The sequence below is a fragment of the Rhipicephalus sanguineus genome, chromosome 11 (genome assembly GCF_013339695.2).
Source record: "Rhipicephalus sanguineus isolate Rsan-2018 chromosome 11, BIME_Rsan_1.4, whole genome shotgun sequence".
Taxonomy (NCBI): domain Eukaryota; kingdom Metazoa; phylum Arthropoda; class Arachnida; order Ixodida; family Ixodidae; genus Rhipicephalus; species Rhipicephalus sanguineus.
The window spans coordinates 31,479,175-31,493,930 of NC_051186.1; positions in this window are offsets into that span (position 1 = coordinate 31,479,175).

A 14,756-nucleotide genomic window follows, 5' to 3' on the forward strand; every position below is an offset into this window, starting at 1 on the left:
TCAACTAATCGGCGTAAAGTGGGCTTCTGGCGACGATCGTCAAGAGAAGTTAAGCCACAGATTTTGAGGCACTCCTGGTAGAACATAACTTTCCGCCAGGATTCCGCGGAAAGAACAGATCCTCCTGACATGGCCGATGGACGGTTGCAGAAAGCAGCACGAGAGCCTATCTTTAACAGGGCACACTCGATTAAAACGACGACATAGTCGTAGTGTAGAGCACTTATAGAATATCATAGTAGCAGTTAAAGAAGTCAACGAAGCAGAATTGCTCAGATATGTAGGAGAACACGAAAAAGGGCTCGGGGTACTTGAAATGAAGCTTAGAACTACAGAAAGTTGAGCTAGTTGGTATGGATTCATGATAGAAGAAAGCAGTCTTGCAAACACGGACAGAAGATAAGAGATCACAGCTGCACAAACGTCAACTAACAGCTTAAAGAGCACACTGCGCTGGAAAAAAAAAGCAGACACAAAAACTTATCTGCGCATGCGCAGGCATGCAGCGCAAGCTGTCAATTCGGCACACGTGAGGGTTTACGCGAGAGATAACTAGTCAGACATTTCATTTCTTCTTTACGCAAGTCAGTCGACGGCTGGCTCGCGCATGCATACCACTACTATCGATATGCCGGGGCCCTGCCATCACACGCGCGTCTTCATTCTTGTGCCTGTACAACACTGCACATTCGTCGAATTGACCCCAGCTGTCCGCTCGGCCAGCGTACGGACTGCGGTGTTGGTTACGTCACAAATGATGGCGAGCGAGCACTGGCCATACAATGGCAGAAAGAATGTCATAAGGGCTGGCCAGACGCTACCGCGATCCTTCATTCCACGTAGTCCGCAGCCAAAGATGACTGCCCCCTGCAAGGGACGAAAATTCTGGTCTATAGTAAAAATTTATCTGGTGTGTATATATATATATATATATATATATATATATATATATATATATATATATATATAAGGAACTAGAGAGAGTACGACGCACGCTGATTTTTTTGCGGTATCGGCTGGTCCACCAGCCGGACCGTCAGTATCTCGATGCGAAGACGCTCACAGTGCAGGTAGAATTCCACTTGTCGAACACTACACAAGGAATAGAACACTTTACTTTTGACACGCCTACAAATTTTCCAAACACGTGATCGTTCGGTTGTACCTTCCAATGGAGACATTGTTAATAGTTCATTAGCGTGCAAGTGGGCAAAAAGTAAAGGCCATCCATTAATTGTGACGTGTAAGCTACCTCCACTATACGCTACTCCTCAAACTCACTCATGCTACCGCTACAGCTGTATTTCGTGCTTGTTTCGAGCCTCAGCTGCGTGAGGCTTCAAGCCAAACAAATTTAAAACATTCACCGCATGACAACCGGCTAGCAGGAACAAATTGGATTAGGTTTAACTCTTGTAAACCTAGCCATCACGAGTGAACAAAGACTGTGCACACGGCGCTGACTTCGTCTGGTCACGTGGTAACGCAGCGCCGAGGCTCCGAGCTAGCGCAGCTACGACGCCTCTCCGCAGCGGATCACGTGGAGTGACGGCACGTCTGCCACACTGCCACACTTGCGCTGCGGCGACTCACGTCCCGGCGGTTCAAGGTGATTGCGACGCGATGAATAGCTTTTGGAGACAATGTAGTAGAAATTTCGCTCTAAAAGCGAAGACGAATTAATTAGAAGGGTATTTCGAGAGAATGCGAGTAGTCTCCAAGAATGTATAATTAGTAGTACGGAAGTGTAAATTACTAGGAAAAAATATCAAAGCCAGTTCCAACTTCCAACCCAAGTGAAAGCTGTGCGAAATACGGAGCACTGATTCGCCTCTTTTTCCGTTGTCTTTATTTTGTGTTTATCTGCTCTTTTCTAATCTTTTGTGTTGTTGTAGTCATCTGCTGCTTTCTGTTCTTTTATTGTGATATCTTATTTGTTTTGCAATTATTTGCTTACTGTTCTGCGGTCCCCTTTCTACTGTTTTTCTACTGTTTGCTTCTCCGAGAGCGGTGCGTCTAACTCCCGGCGTTGGCGTTTCGCCTCCGCTTTTTTCTTCCGTAGATCTTTGTCTAGGCTCCCGACACTGGCGTTTCGCTGGCTTGGACAGATGAGTTGGCCCTTCGGCGACGCTGGCGTTCCAAATGTGCTGCCTGCTCGACTTATGCGTGTCAAACGTGGGACCTGCGTGACGCCAACACGAGACATGAGACGACGACAGGTCGGTCCCTTAAACTGCTGCGCAGTTAAAAGTAGAAGACGAAGAATGAAATGTTTACAATAGTTGCAGAAGCTGCCGTACGTTCCCCTCGTCGAGGCACTATCAGAGCCCCGTTTGCTTACGTGTTACGCGTGAATAGGAGCGAGCTTTTGTTGCGTGTTCATGCAGTAACGAGTGAGATACCAACGTTGCGTGTACGATGCAAGCTCAGCGGCGTCGACGACTGTTTGTTGTTGCGCGAGGAAACAAACAACATTGCGCAATGGCTCTTCCTTTTGTTCGCTGCGTAAGTGTTTGTGCTGACGCTCGTTTTCACCGTGAAGTGGTCTCGACAGGTATACTGTGGACTCGATAGATGCGCTGAGTGAACAAAAGGGGAACAGGCGTTTACTTTTTTTTTCTTCTCTAAGCGACGGATGTGACGCGATGCTGAGGAGTGCAGAGACAATCCACTTAACAAAAACGCACGAATGACACACCACTGCAGAAGGGACCATTTAAACGTCAATGAACTATTAAACCTTAAGCACAACTATTTAAACCTTAGTCACCACCTTATTCCATGCTGCTTGCGATATGCCCTGTTGTCCGTTAGTTATGCCGTACGCTACAGTAAACACGGACAAATTTAAGAATAATTACCGTACCCTTATGCACTTAAGACGACTTTAAGGCGAGAGCGTACATGGCCTTTTAAAGGGCCCCTCACCAGGTTTGACAATTTTGAGCTAACGAGCGCAATGCATACACTGGGCGTTCACGATCACGTGTGTCAAAATCTGCAACGCTACGCGCCGCGGAAATGGGTCAAATTTCAAGGTGAACGCTGCTTGCCCTTCCTCTCGCGGACGTGCGCTTTAGAGAATGAGGGGATGACGTACATGAGAAGATGGCCCTACGTAGGTGGTAGTGCTGTGACGTTGCTCCTCTACGTAGACGACTGTGCTCTGACGTCTCCAACAGTAGCACGTGACGCTGCGATAATTATTTGACACGACATATGTAGTTTGTGTAATTTTTTGCTTGAATAGATTAATAAAACTTGAGAGAAATAATGAAACACACAAAGGGAATGTGTGCGTCTTCTTCATTTTTTTTTCGTTAATTTCAGCGAGATGCGGGGCTCATGCGCCTCCCTTTCCCATGCGTTCGTGTCCCCGCGGTTAGCGCATCGAGCAGACGCCAGCCCTGGAAACGAAAGTAATCTTCTGGCGCGTTCGAGCACTCGTTACGATCATTTATTCTACCGCGTCCAAGTAAACGTTAATGCGGCACTGGCTCATGATACCACCACTCTCGTGCCCGAACAAATGTCTCAACTTTCATGCCCGTCCCGCAGAAACGGCAGTACACCACAGAGAACGCCGACAAAACGCCCATGGCCGCTACATAAAAAAAAGGGTAGCGGCCGTACAACGCCGCTCGCGTGCTTGGGCTGGCTCGGGCACGTCATGCGCACGTGACGATGCATGCGCATGACGTGTTCATGCGTATGTGTCAAGTGAAGAGGGCAGGGAAGGGATTTTGCTTGCGAAGGCTACACGGGGCGAGTGGCAAGGGTTTGGAACTCGCCTCCTCGCATCATGGTGTTGCGCCGATACCAATTATAGTTTTTCTCAGCTCTTAATGAACCGATTTGAAAAATTCTTGCGGCATACTGCTCTTCATTCGGCACACAACAACTTCCAGCGTCTAACTAAAATTTGCTATGTGGCCTGGTGAGGGGCCCTTTAAAGACGGCGCTTTTTTTCACGCGAATACCGCACAGACGAAGTGAACGCGAAGCTTGCGCGCCTTGAGCCACGTCTGAGAGGAACGCAGCTTTTAGGAGCGAAGCTCCTTAAGGCGGCACCCGTTCGTCCCTCGTAGTTGTCGTAGTCGTAGCAGTCGTAGTGCGTAACCAGTCGTAACGCTAGTACCAGATCTTGACCTCCAAGGTGGTGCCGGTGGGAGATTTTAGGGGCGAAGCTCCTTAAGGCGGCACCCGTTCGTCCCTCGTAATCGTCATCGTCGTAGTAGTCCGTAACAAGTCTTACGCTTTGACCTCCAAGGTGGTGCCGGTGGGAGATTTCTCCTGTGCGTTGTTGAACAATAAAAAATTCGCAGCGTGCGCGTTAACTAAAAGCCGAATTCTTCTGTCTCTCATTCCCCATTAGCAGCCATTGGCATGTTCCAGTAGGAAACGTTAGTAGAAGTAGAAGTGTAAGTGTTAGCTAAAAGCCGACTTCTGTCTCTCATTCCCATTAGCAGCCATTGTTTACCTCCAAGGTAGTGCCTGGTGAGATTTCTCCTGTGCGTGATTAAACAATAAAAATTTTGTTCAAAACGCCGTTGATTGATGAAATAAACCAACGAAAGACGCCAGATGTTTTGTAAAAGCAGAACGAAAGAACGCCAGATGTTTTTCTTAAAGTGTAGTAGTAGTAGTTGTATGTAGCCACCTCGCCCGATCGTCAACGGGCGAGGTGGACCGGCAACGGCGCGAGGACCCTGCCGTACGAGAGTTAAATCACACTAAAAGACATACTTTGCGGGCGATACACTCTAGTGAGCTTTCAACTTTTCGTCTTAATGTACATGATAAAGAAATTATTTCTACGAAAAACGCAAGGCACACCTTGAGCAATATATTTGGTTTTGGGACGCTAAATGGAACCATGAGGCGATGCGAAGCCGGAGCACTTGCACGATCGCGTTCCGTTGGCTTTCGTTGGGCATGCTACCGACCTCGCGTCGTGGAACGCGCGTCCTGTCTTCCCTCTAGCCTTGCCTTTAATTCGCACAGGGCGAGCGGGGAATGCGGTCGCTCTTTCGCTCGGGAGCGGACTTCTTCCTTGCATTTCACCGATCACAAGTGATAATGAAGGGACCACGTAAACCAACAGTACAATAAAAGTTTGATGTTTAATATATACACGATGTTTCACACTCTTTATATTAACGCGATAGCGTTAGAGAGCTCGTGTCGCAGAAATTCCGTCGTCGGCGTCGGCACCGTTGGTTGTGAGCGAAAAATCGACCGTGAGCGAAAAATCGAGAAAGAAGCAAATAAAATAAAGAATAAAAATTTCTGTCCCATTGAGGATCGAACCCGGGCCGTTCGCGTGGCAAGCAGATGTCCTACCACAAAGCCACGACGTTACTTGCAGCTCCTTCGGAAAAAAACACTACATAAATGCCATGTAGTGGAAGGAGTCTCCTTAACGCATTTTGTTGGACAGATGTCGCGACTAAAACGAGCCCATTCGGCGATTTGTAGGCGCATTTGGGAGGCCATCAAACTATGTCGAAAAAGGCCGGGATAGTGCAGCCATCGCCGCTAAAAACACACACGAACTTTCAAACAGCTCTAAATATGGACAACTATGTCCATCTAGCGGACACCATATCAACAAGCAAACAGCAAACGCTAGATAATGTGCTGCCATCTGTGAGGCATTGTGAGATTCTTCATGGCCTCCGAGATGGCAAGCGCGCGGCGTGTATCTTGGAGGCCATGCGACTCTTGCTTTAGATCAAAAACCTGTACGATTCGCGCGCGCGCGCGTGTGTGTGCAACAATACACATTAATAAGTATGCACTTAGTGGTTGAAGTGCGCACTAGGGGCCGGATTTCGCTATTGCGTTCAACTCTTAAAGGCGAAGCTTAAGGGTCCCCCAATTTTTATGTACTGGGCGCATTTCACAGAAGAGTTTCACGGTTTACAGATGATTCCCTCCGTAGCTTCGCCCCACTCATCATCATTCACCCCGTGGATATGCTGTGATTTTTTTTCCTGTGCGTTGTTGAACAATAAAAAATTCGCAGCGTGCGCGTTAACTAAAAGCCGAATTCTTCTGTCTCTCATTCCCCATTAGCAGCCATTGGCATGTTCCAGTAGGAAACGTTAGTAGAAGTAGAAGTGTAAGTGTTAGCTAAAAGCCGACTTCTTCTGTCTCTCATTCCCATTAGCAGCCATTGTTTACCTCCAAGGTAGTGCCTGGTGAGATTTCTCCTGTGCGTGACTAAACAATAAAAATTTTGTTCAAAACGCCGTTGATTGATGAAATAAACCAACGAAAGACGCCAGATGTTTTGTAAAAGCAAAACGAAAGAACGCCAGATGTTTCTAAAGCAAAACGAAAAGACGCCAGCTGCTTAACGAAAGACGCCAGATGTTTTCTAAAGCAATGGTTTTCTAAACAATGAAAATTCACAGCGTACATCTAAAATTAAAGTGAGCTGCAAGTCGTCATAACTCATCGAACCTTTAGTATAAACGCGCCCGATCTCACGTCGGTGATGATGTACTGGGCAGAATTCACGGAAGATTCACGGTTTACCGATGAACCTCCGCAGCTTCGCCCACTCATCATCATTCACTCCGTGGATATGCTGTGATTTTTTTCTTTTTTTTGTTTACTCACGCAAACGCTGCAAAACACGAAGAGAACACACAGCCCGTGCGCCTCGAGTAACAGTATCGTTTTACAGCGGAGCTAAGTTTTTCGTTATGCCGCGTGTCGTGACCTGAAAACTATCATCACCATGAACCGACACGCGGTCTCTTCGTCCTCTTCTTCATCTTCTGTTGCGCTCCAAGAAAACGCGCACCAATTTGTCCGGCGTTTGATGCAATAGGGAATTACCAACTAGCCCACCTTTCGATACTTTTGCAATAGGGAATTTTCGAATAGGGGCCCCAAACATCATAGGGCCCCAGAGAAATAGCGTCGAGGCCACTACGCATGCACGATAACCAAACAGCGTTTGGGTTTTGTGATGGGGACGCTATTTCTCGAATTTAGCGGGAGCCCCGAAGCCTGCCCCAAAAGCTTTGCGTCAAACAAACATGTCGGCACCCACTGAAGCGACGTCTCTTGGCCAAGACTAGAGTGACCGAAAATAGGGGGATTGTCCAAAGCGCCGCAGACCCTATTCGAAAACTCTCGGCTCCTGCTTGACCGAAAGCGAGCACACGCAAAGGGTTTTGGGACCCCTATTCGAAAACTCCCTAATAACTCTGATGGGCGAGAGGAAAGCGATAGAAATAAAGAGAAAGAGAGAAATAAAAAGAAAGAGAGAAAAATATGGAAAGGCGGAGAAGGAAATAGACAGAGAGAGAGAGAGATGTATATAAAGAGACAGACAAAATTTAGAGATAGAAAAAAGAGAGCAAGCGGAGGCATGTTTAGGATATCACGGGGTCGGAAAGGGTAGTAATGGAGAGTAAGAGGAAAATGAGGAGGTGAGAGGGTAAAACATAGCATAGTCTTGTATGGTATAGTGCAGCAAGGAGGTGGGAAAGGGAAGTGAGGGTGAAGAGGAAGGAAAGGAGGAGGGCAGCAACACCAGCTTCCTCAGTCTTCGCACCACTAGTGCGTAGCTGCTGCCACCCCCCTCCTTTTTCTTTTTTTGATTTGTGGTATTTCTTGCACCGTTTCGTGACCACGCCAAATTTTGTCCCGATGACGCGTCCTAGCCGCTTAAGATATTAAAGAGCGCTACGCGGGACAGAGCGCTGTGTGCTCAGAAGTCATCGCAGCTGATGTTTGAAAGAGCACGTAAGAGGACCACGCGGGATAGGAGTCACTGGCCGCGCCAGGTGCGACAGCCCTTCCGCCACAGTCCGAGGGCAATGCACAGCGAGCCGTAACGGAGATGCGATAAAAACCAACGAGTGATGGAAATGGACAACGCGATTGTGGCTGCAACGAAAAGGAGGTGAAAAAAAAAGGCAGCACAGATAGCACGGTGATAGCTGCAGCCTGTTGCGGTCATTCAGACGTCAACGCGAGCAGTCCGGAGATCTACGGCGTCTGGTTGCGCAAAATGTTTTAAGTCGAGCTCTCGAGCCTTCATTGCACGCCTTCAATTGGTCGTTTGGTTAGGCAGAGTAGGGGTGTTAAATTCGAGTTGCGCATAGTAAATCGAGTGGAGAAAGCCTTCTTCACCTCCGGCGAGTAGACGCCTCAGTCAAGAAGTCCAGCGGCAGTCATCACGTCCTCTCAACCACCCGTAGTTAGTATTGTTAGCTCGAGCTAGACAGTGCTGTTTCCCTCTGGTCTATACTGCAGTATTAGGAGGGAGTTGGAGCTTTGGTGTGTTGGGTGTACTGCGGCATGCCCACGCGATGGCGGAAAACTGTAGGCCTCAGTAATGAATTCGGTTGCCGTCACAAATTTTGCCCGGTTGGCGTGTTTCTTTAACCTCGTCTATTTAAGCTTGGAATGTCTAAACACACTTCCAAATCAAGACTACTTGTTCATGTTTATTTCCATGTACAGTTCTCGCCATGTATACATTTGAGACCCCGTATTGCATCACTGTGCGCAACAAGTGAAACGTCATTTGAGGAAAACCTAATTAGTATATTAATTAGTTTAGCACCCCCTTCGCTAAGCTGCCAACTTCATGTTCGCTAGATTAGTTGCTGTCGCGGTGGGCCAGTGGTTATGGTCCTCGGTTGCTGGCCCGAAATACACGGGTTCGACCCTGCCCGCGGCGGTCCCTTTGGAATGGAGGTGAAATGCCGCTAGAAGAACAAAGTTTTATTTCCGGGAAAGACTTCGTTGCCTCTAAAACTGGGCAACGCCATGTGGTCGGACCCCTTTTCCAATGCACGAGCTCGTGTACTTTGCGATTTCAGTGCACGTTAAAGAACCCCAGGTGGTCGAGATTATCAGACCTCCAATACAGAGTTTCTCATGACCTTAGTTGCTTTGGGACGTTAAGCCACACAAACCAACCATCCAACCAAGTTTAGTTGGTCTGCTAAGCCCCAGCTTTACATTATCCAGGCTCTCACAAAAAAAAAAGAAAAAAATCACAGCATATCCACGGAGTGAATGATGATGAGTGGGCGAAGCTGCGGAGGTTCATCGGTAAACTGTGAATCTTCCGTGAATTCTGCCCAGTACATCATCACCGACGTGAGATCGGGCGCGTTTATACTAAAGGTTCGATGAGTTATGACGACTTGCAGCGCACTTTAATTTTACATGTACGCTGTGAATTTTCATTGTTTAGAAAACCATTGCTTAGAAAACATCTGGCGTCTTTCGTTAAGCAGCTGGCGTGTTTTCGTTTTGCTTTAGAAACATCTGGCGTTCTTTCGTTTTGCTTTTACAAAACATCTGGCGTCTTTTGTTGGTTTATTTCATCAATCAACGGCGTTTTGAACAAAATTTTTATTGTTTAATCACGCACAGGAGAAATCTCACCAGGCACTACCTTGGAGGTAAAGAATGGCTGCTAATGGGAATGAGAGACAGAAGAAGTCGGCTTTTAGCTAACGCTGCGAATTTTTTATTGTTCAACAACGCACAGGAAAAATCTCCCACCGGCACCACCTTGCAGGTCAAAGCGTAAGACTGGTTACATACTACGCTACGAGGGACGAACGGGTGCCGCTATAAGGAGCTTCGCCCCTAAAATGTATTTTCACTGGAGCGCACCGGATATGAGAATTTGAAGAGTCTTAGGCGACTCTAGTTTTTCACTGCCATTAAGCACCACATTCATCCTCGTAAATAACACCTTCTCTTTCGCTCTTTCCATCTTTACAATTATTCCCCTTCTACAATGCCGCGTAGCACGTCCGTACCTTGATTCAGGACGCCGTCCTCGCAGCTTTTGTGCCGCGATAAATGTCTCTCCCTCCCTGATAACTTCTGTGGGAGACTCTTGGTCACGAGGGGGCACAGCCGCCATTACATGGTGCCGCAGCGGACTGCAAAGCCCAAGCCGAAGCCAAGTCCAGCCGAACGAGCCAGAAAGCGCGCTTGGAAAGAACGAGAAAAAAAATGAAGTCATCACCCGCAACGTTGATCACCCGGTTGTCAGGCGTGAAAGACGAACTGCCGAGAGTTACTACACTACGGCCTCTGTTGTAAAGGCTTTCTTGTTTTGCCGCTGCTTATTTTCCGCGCATGGCTGGGTCCCTCTCCACCTCGTCGGCGATCGCACGCGTTCCGTCGCGGCCATTGTTGTTTCGCGCGGGTCGTTGCTGTAGCTGACCGACCGAGTGCATTGGCAAGTCTTTTGTAGATGCTTTGTATGGCTGCCCGGTGTATGCGGCGCGATGTTACGAGAACGCACGCAAGCGTGAACGACGTCTTCGGGTCCGCTGCATCGAGCGAGCCGAATCGAACGATGAAGGAGGAGGCCTTGTCACGACGTATATTCGTCCCCAGCACTGCACGTACCACAAGCGCCGTTTTTCGTAGTCCACAGCGACCTTTGTGACCCTTCCCTCCGTTCCAAGACGACTGCTCATAAAGGTCACTGCAGTTCATTTGATATAGTTTCTGCCCACTAGCGAGGCGGTCCAGGGCTGTATTGCATACATCTTTTCGCGCCGTTCGTGGCGCTGACGGCGTCAGTGTCACGCACTGGCAAGAAACTTCGGAAAGAAATCAAATTGCCAAGTTTAATGTCTCGAAACTGTACATTGGTTTGTAGGGGACGCCATAGCAGAGGGATCTTCCATGCCAACAACTGCTATCTCATTCATGCCTCGGATACGGCGTCATAATGCAATGCGTGCACTGGGATACATAGATAGATAGATAGATAGATAGATAGATAGATAGATAGATAGATAGATAGATAGATAGATAGATAGATAGATAGATAGATAGATAGATAGATAGATAGATAGATAGATAGATAGATAGATAGATAGATAGATAGATAGATAGATAGATAGATAGATAGATAGATAGATAGATAGATAGATAGATAGATAGATAGATAGATAGATAGATAGATAGATAGATAGATAGATAGATAGATAGATATGTCTTGAGCTATTAAAATTAAGTATTCCTTTGGAAAATCCTGTTGCTGAATATACAAGCTCGTTTAATTGAGTTGTTTTATTTTATTTTTTGAACGGGGAGGCTATAAGTACAGTCATCGTCAAAAGTTTAGAGACCACAAGACACAACAAAAAGCTTAATATTTTCTCCGTTTCGGCAGGCAGCCTTGAATGTAGATTTCGGGCCTGTTCTAAAAGTGCGCTAACAACATGGGCAGTTCGACCGAATACAGCCACAAATTGCTGGGAAATTTTGAAGCCTTCTCAAACATTGGGGCCTCGTAAACATTTCATGTCGAGTGTTCATTAAAAACAGGTACATCGCAAAAAAAAAAGGAGAAATACTTACAGGGTCCCTTATACATTCGCCTAAGCCGACTCGAAAGTCATGTTCTTCTTTTTCTCAGTCGATGCATTGATCCTCCCCACTCCGTAAACTTTCTGCACCTCACACCTGATTTTGCACTGCCTACGTGATCGACCCACCTTTGACCAGGCGACGGTGCCATGTGATGACGGCATCATTTGACGTCACGTTATGTGACATCATCACGTGATGATGACTTCTTGCATCACTCGCGTCGACGCCGACGGTCAATTTTCGTGTTTTATGAGGCATCGCCTTAAAAGATTGGCGAAGCTTGCACTAAAGGCTTGTAACAGCGAAACGGGACGATTCTGAAGTCTAATGTGATTGCTTCTATAGGTTGTTGCTTGGCTTTAGCTATAGGTTAGTCACGACACGGATGTCCAAACTCCAGAACCGAGCGTTCGCACCTCTCATAGATCTACGGGCACGTCGTCGTTGGCGTATAGGGCTTCCATCGCTTCGGGCTCTTCTCGCCGTTGCCGTTCCCTAGAACGGCAGCTTTACAGTAGTCGTGCCAAGCCCGAAGGAAAAGCGCAGCTGGGTGGCCTTCTTTGTTTCTCTGAGGCAAAAACCAGTAAAAAAATTGGCCGCGTATCTGCGTGCTTCGCTGCAAATGTCGTGTAAAGACGATAGAAGAGGCGCTGTGTGAGATATGGACGCCATCTGGCAATACGTCGGGAAACATGAGTGCTGTGTTGCGTGCTGGCAGTCCCGGCGCAGCAGCAGGCGAAGACCGGCGGTGACCAACGCGACCGGCGGGGACGCCAGCCAGCCCGAAAACGCGGTTTGGCGCGAAGCGCTGAAGCAGAGAAACGTCCGCACTCAACGAGTACTCTCCACACACTCTTTTATTTACACGTCGCCTGGGTAAAACAGGAACGCCAGAGCGGCGCCCACAACCGGCAGCCTGAAGGCCGCCCACAACGCTGCTTTTTCATATTTTAAATTTTTTTTTTCACCTGCTTGGCCTTCTCAAAACTAAAGTTTTTCAACACCAACCCATGGCATTCGTACAGTGCAATGCAGAACCGAAACCGAAACACAACAATGAGCTCGTGCGAAGGGCACGGAGGAAGGCAAATTTCAGCGCAGTCGCATTTTCAGCTTTGTTGAAACAGCGCTCACTAGACGACGACGAAGTAAAAGAAGGCACAGGACAGGGCCTGTCCTGTGCCTTCTTTTACTTCGTCGTCGTCTAGTGAGCGCTGTTTCAACAAAGATGAACGCATACCAACTCGCTCAAGCTTCCATTCTTATGCATTTTCAGCGCAGCTTAAGAAACTAGGGTCCTTAAAATTACGTATGTATGCATTTTCTATTAAAAGAACACGCCACCTAATACTTACCTAGTGATGTTGCACCTCAGATATGCATGATATTTACTTTTTGATCGACAACGTTCAGAAGTATGAACAGCCGTACCAGTTCAAGACGGCTGGCCCTTGGGCAAGTGGTTCAACTTTGGCCGAGTGGCTGAATCGAGGAACGTGCCGACAAACAGAAAGACAGACAGACAGAAAGACAGACCAAAATTAAAGACTATCGTCTTTAAAAAGACGCTGCCAGATCTGTGGGTGTGTGCCGCTGTTTCCAATGTTAAGATTTTAGGTAGAGGTGGGGTCAAGGAGGAGCGCGAAATCCTTGAGGCTTATCATATAAACACGCACCGCGATGATTGTGTAAGCAGTACGTCTATTTCATTACTACAGAAGGAATGCGAGTTCCTGTCACTCTGGCGGTAGATTCTTGGCCGTTATGTAGGCCAATTTCTGCTTTTGCTTTTTCTTGTTTTGGGTTTTGGCGTCATGGTTTTACGTGATTAGCGCATGCGCCGTGGTTCTTCTGGGAGGTGCTGTCAGCTAATAAAGCACAGTTGATAGTCCAGTCCTTGTGTGTGTCACTTCTTCCCCTTGTCCGGCGTCTTTTTTGACTGGTTTTTGCCTCAGCGTCATGTACCAACTGACCAAGACTTCGACGTTATTTCTTTGTTTCTGATTGTTTTTTCATTCTTTCTTCTCTTTGTTTTTGTATATCTATTTTGTATGTGTTTCTGTCTATTTCTTTCTCTTTCTCGCTCTTTTTATCTTTATTTCTCTCTATTACCTTTCTTTATCTTTTTTTTCTCTTTATTACCCTTTTGATCCTTCTGTTGTTTTTTTTCTAACGCTCTCTCTCTTTCTGTGTTTCTCTTGTTATATCTTTTTATGTCTTCCTTCCCATTGTTTCTCTCAATATTTCTCTCTCTCTTTCTTTCTATTGCTTTTTCTCTCCTTTAGTGAACTAGTGCTCAGTAGTGAGATTTGCCCAATTTCTGTGGCACATACCCGAGTTGATATGCATTTCTTGGGCTAATTGTTGCCTCCTTCATTTTTGGTGGACCAGTGGTGAGTAGTGGGATTTTCCCGATTTCTGTAACGCATACTCGTTCATGATGACGATAGCTTTCTGATAGGCCGCACAAATAGCGGCCAGCTTAAACTGCTTCTCTGTTAAAAAAAAAAGCAATATGCTTTCAGTTTCTGCACTGACAGCTTTGGTTTGTTTGAGTACTGGTACAGAGCACAAAGAGTGGAAGACGAGACGCTAATCCCGACACAGCCTGCGAAGAGCGCCTCAAGTGCGCACTTGCCACATCCTGTGGTTCGCGGAGAGAAATAAAGAAGAAAAGACGCATCCGTCCCTGACATCAGGACGCTTCCCTCGAGACGGATGAATCCTCGAGTGGAACCGCTAATCCCAATCTTGAGTCTGGCTTCACGGCGACATTTACCGCACGCGCCGGCGTTACTGGCGCTCCTCGCGGGATTATTCTTACGTCTGAACTTCGCTTGGGAGTCGCGCGCCATGAAAACCTTATTTCGCAGCGGCAACTATTCTTTTCAAAGCGAGCTTTTCTTAAAGGGGTACTGACACGAAAACGTTTGGTTCTCTTTCTTTTTTTTTTTCAGTCAAATGAAAGGCCAAGCCTGGGCCTATAAAATGTACTGGTAAGCGTGGGTACGCCCTGAAAGAGCAATTACATGTATTTAAAAGCTAGTTATGCTTCCTGCTGTACTCTGACGTCACGACATGGTACGAGCATCTCGTCACGTGCTCTCGCAAGATATGCTGACGTTCCCACGGCCATTCTGCTTCGTGGCTCCGAGGTGACGTACAAGCGACCATTTTGAATATTTGATACCTGAAATCATCGCAACTAGCCATAGTGGTGCGTGAAGTCACCAGAATTGATACTGTAGCCCGACGTCGCAATAGTGTCGATGTCTATAGGTGGCCATGCGGAAATTGAGTCAAGATAACATATCTTATCAGCTTCACATGTGCTCAGAGCCGTCCCCGTATTCAGCAGATTTGCATGGCAGAGA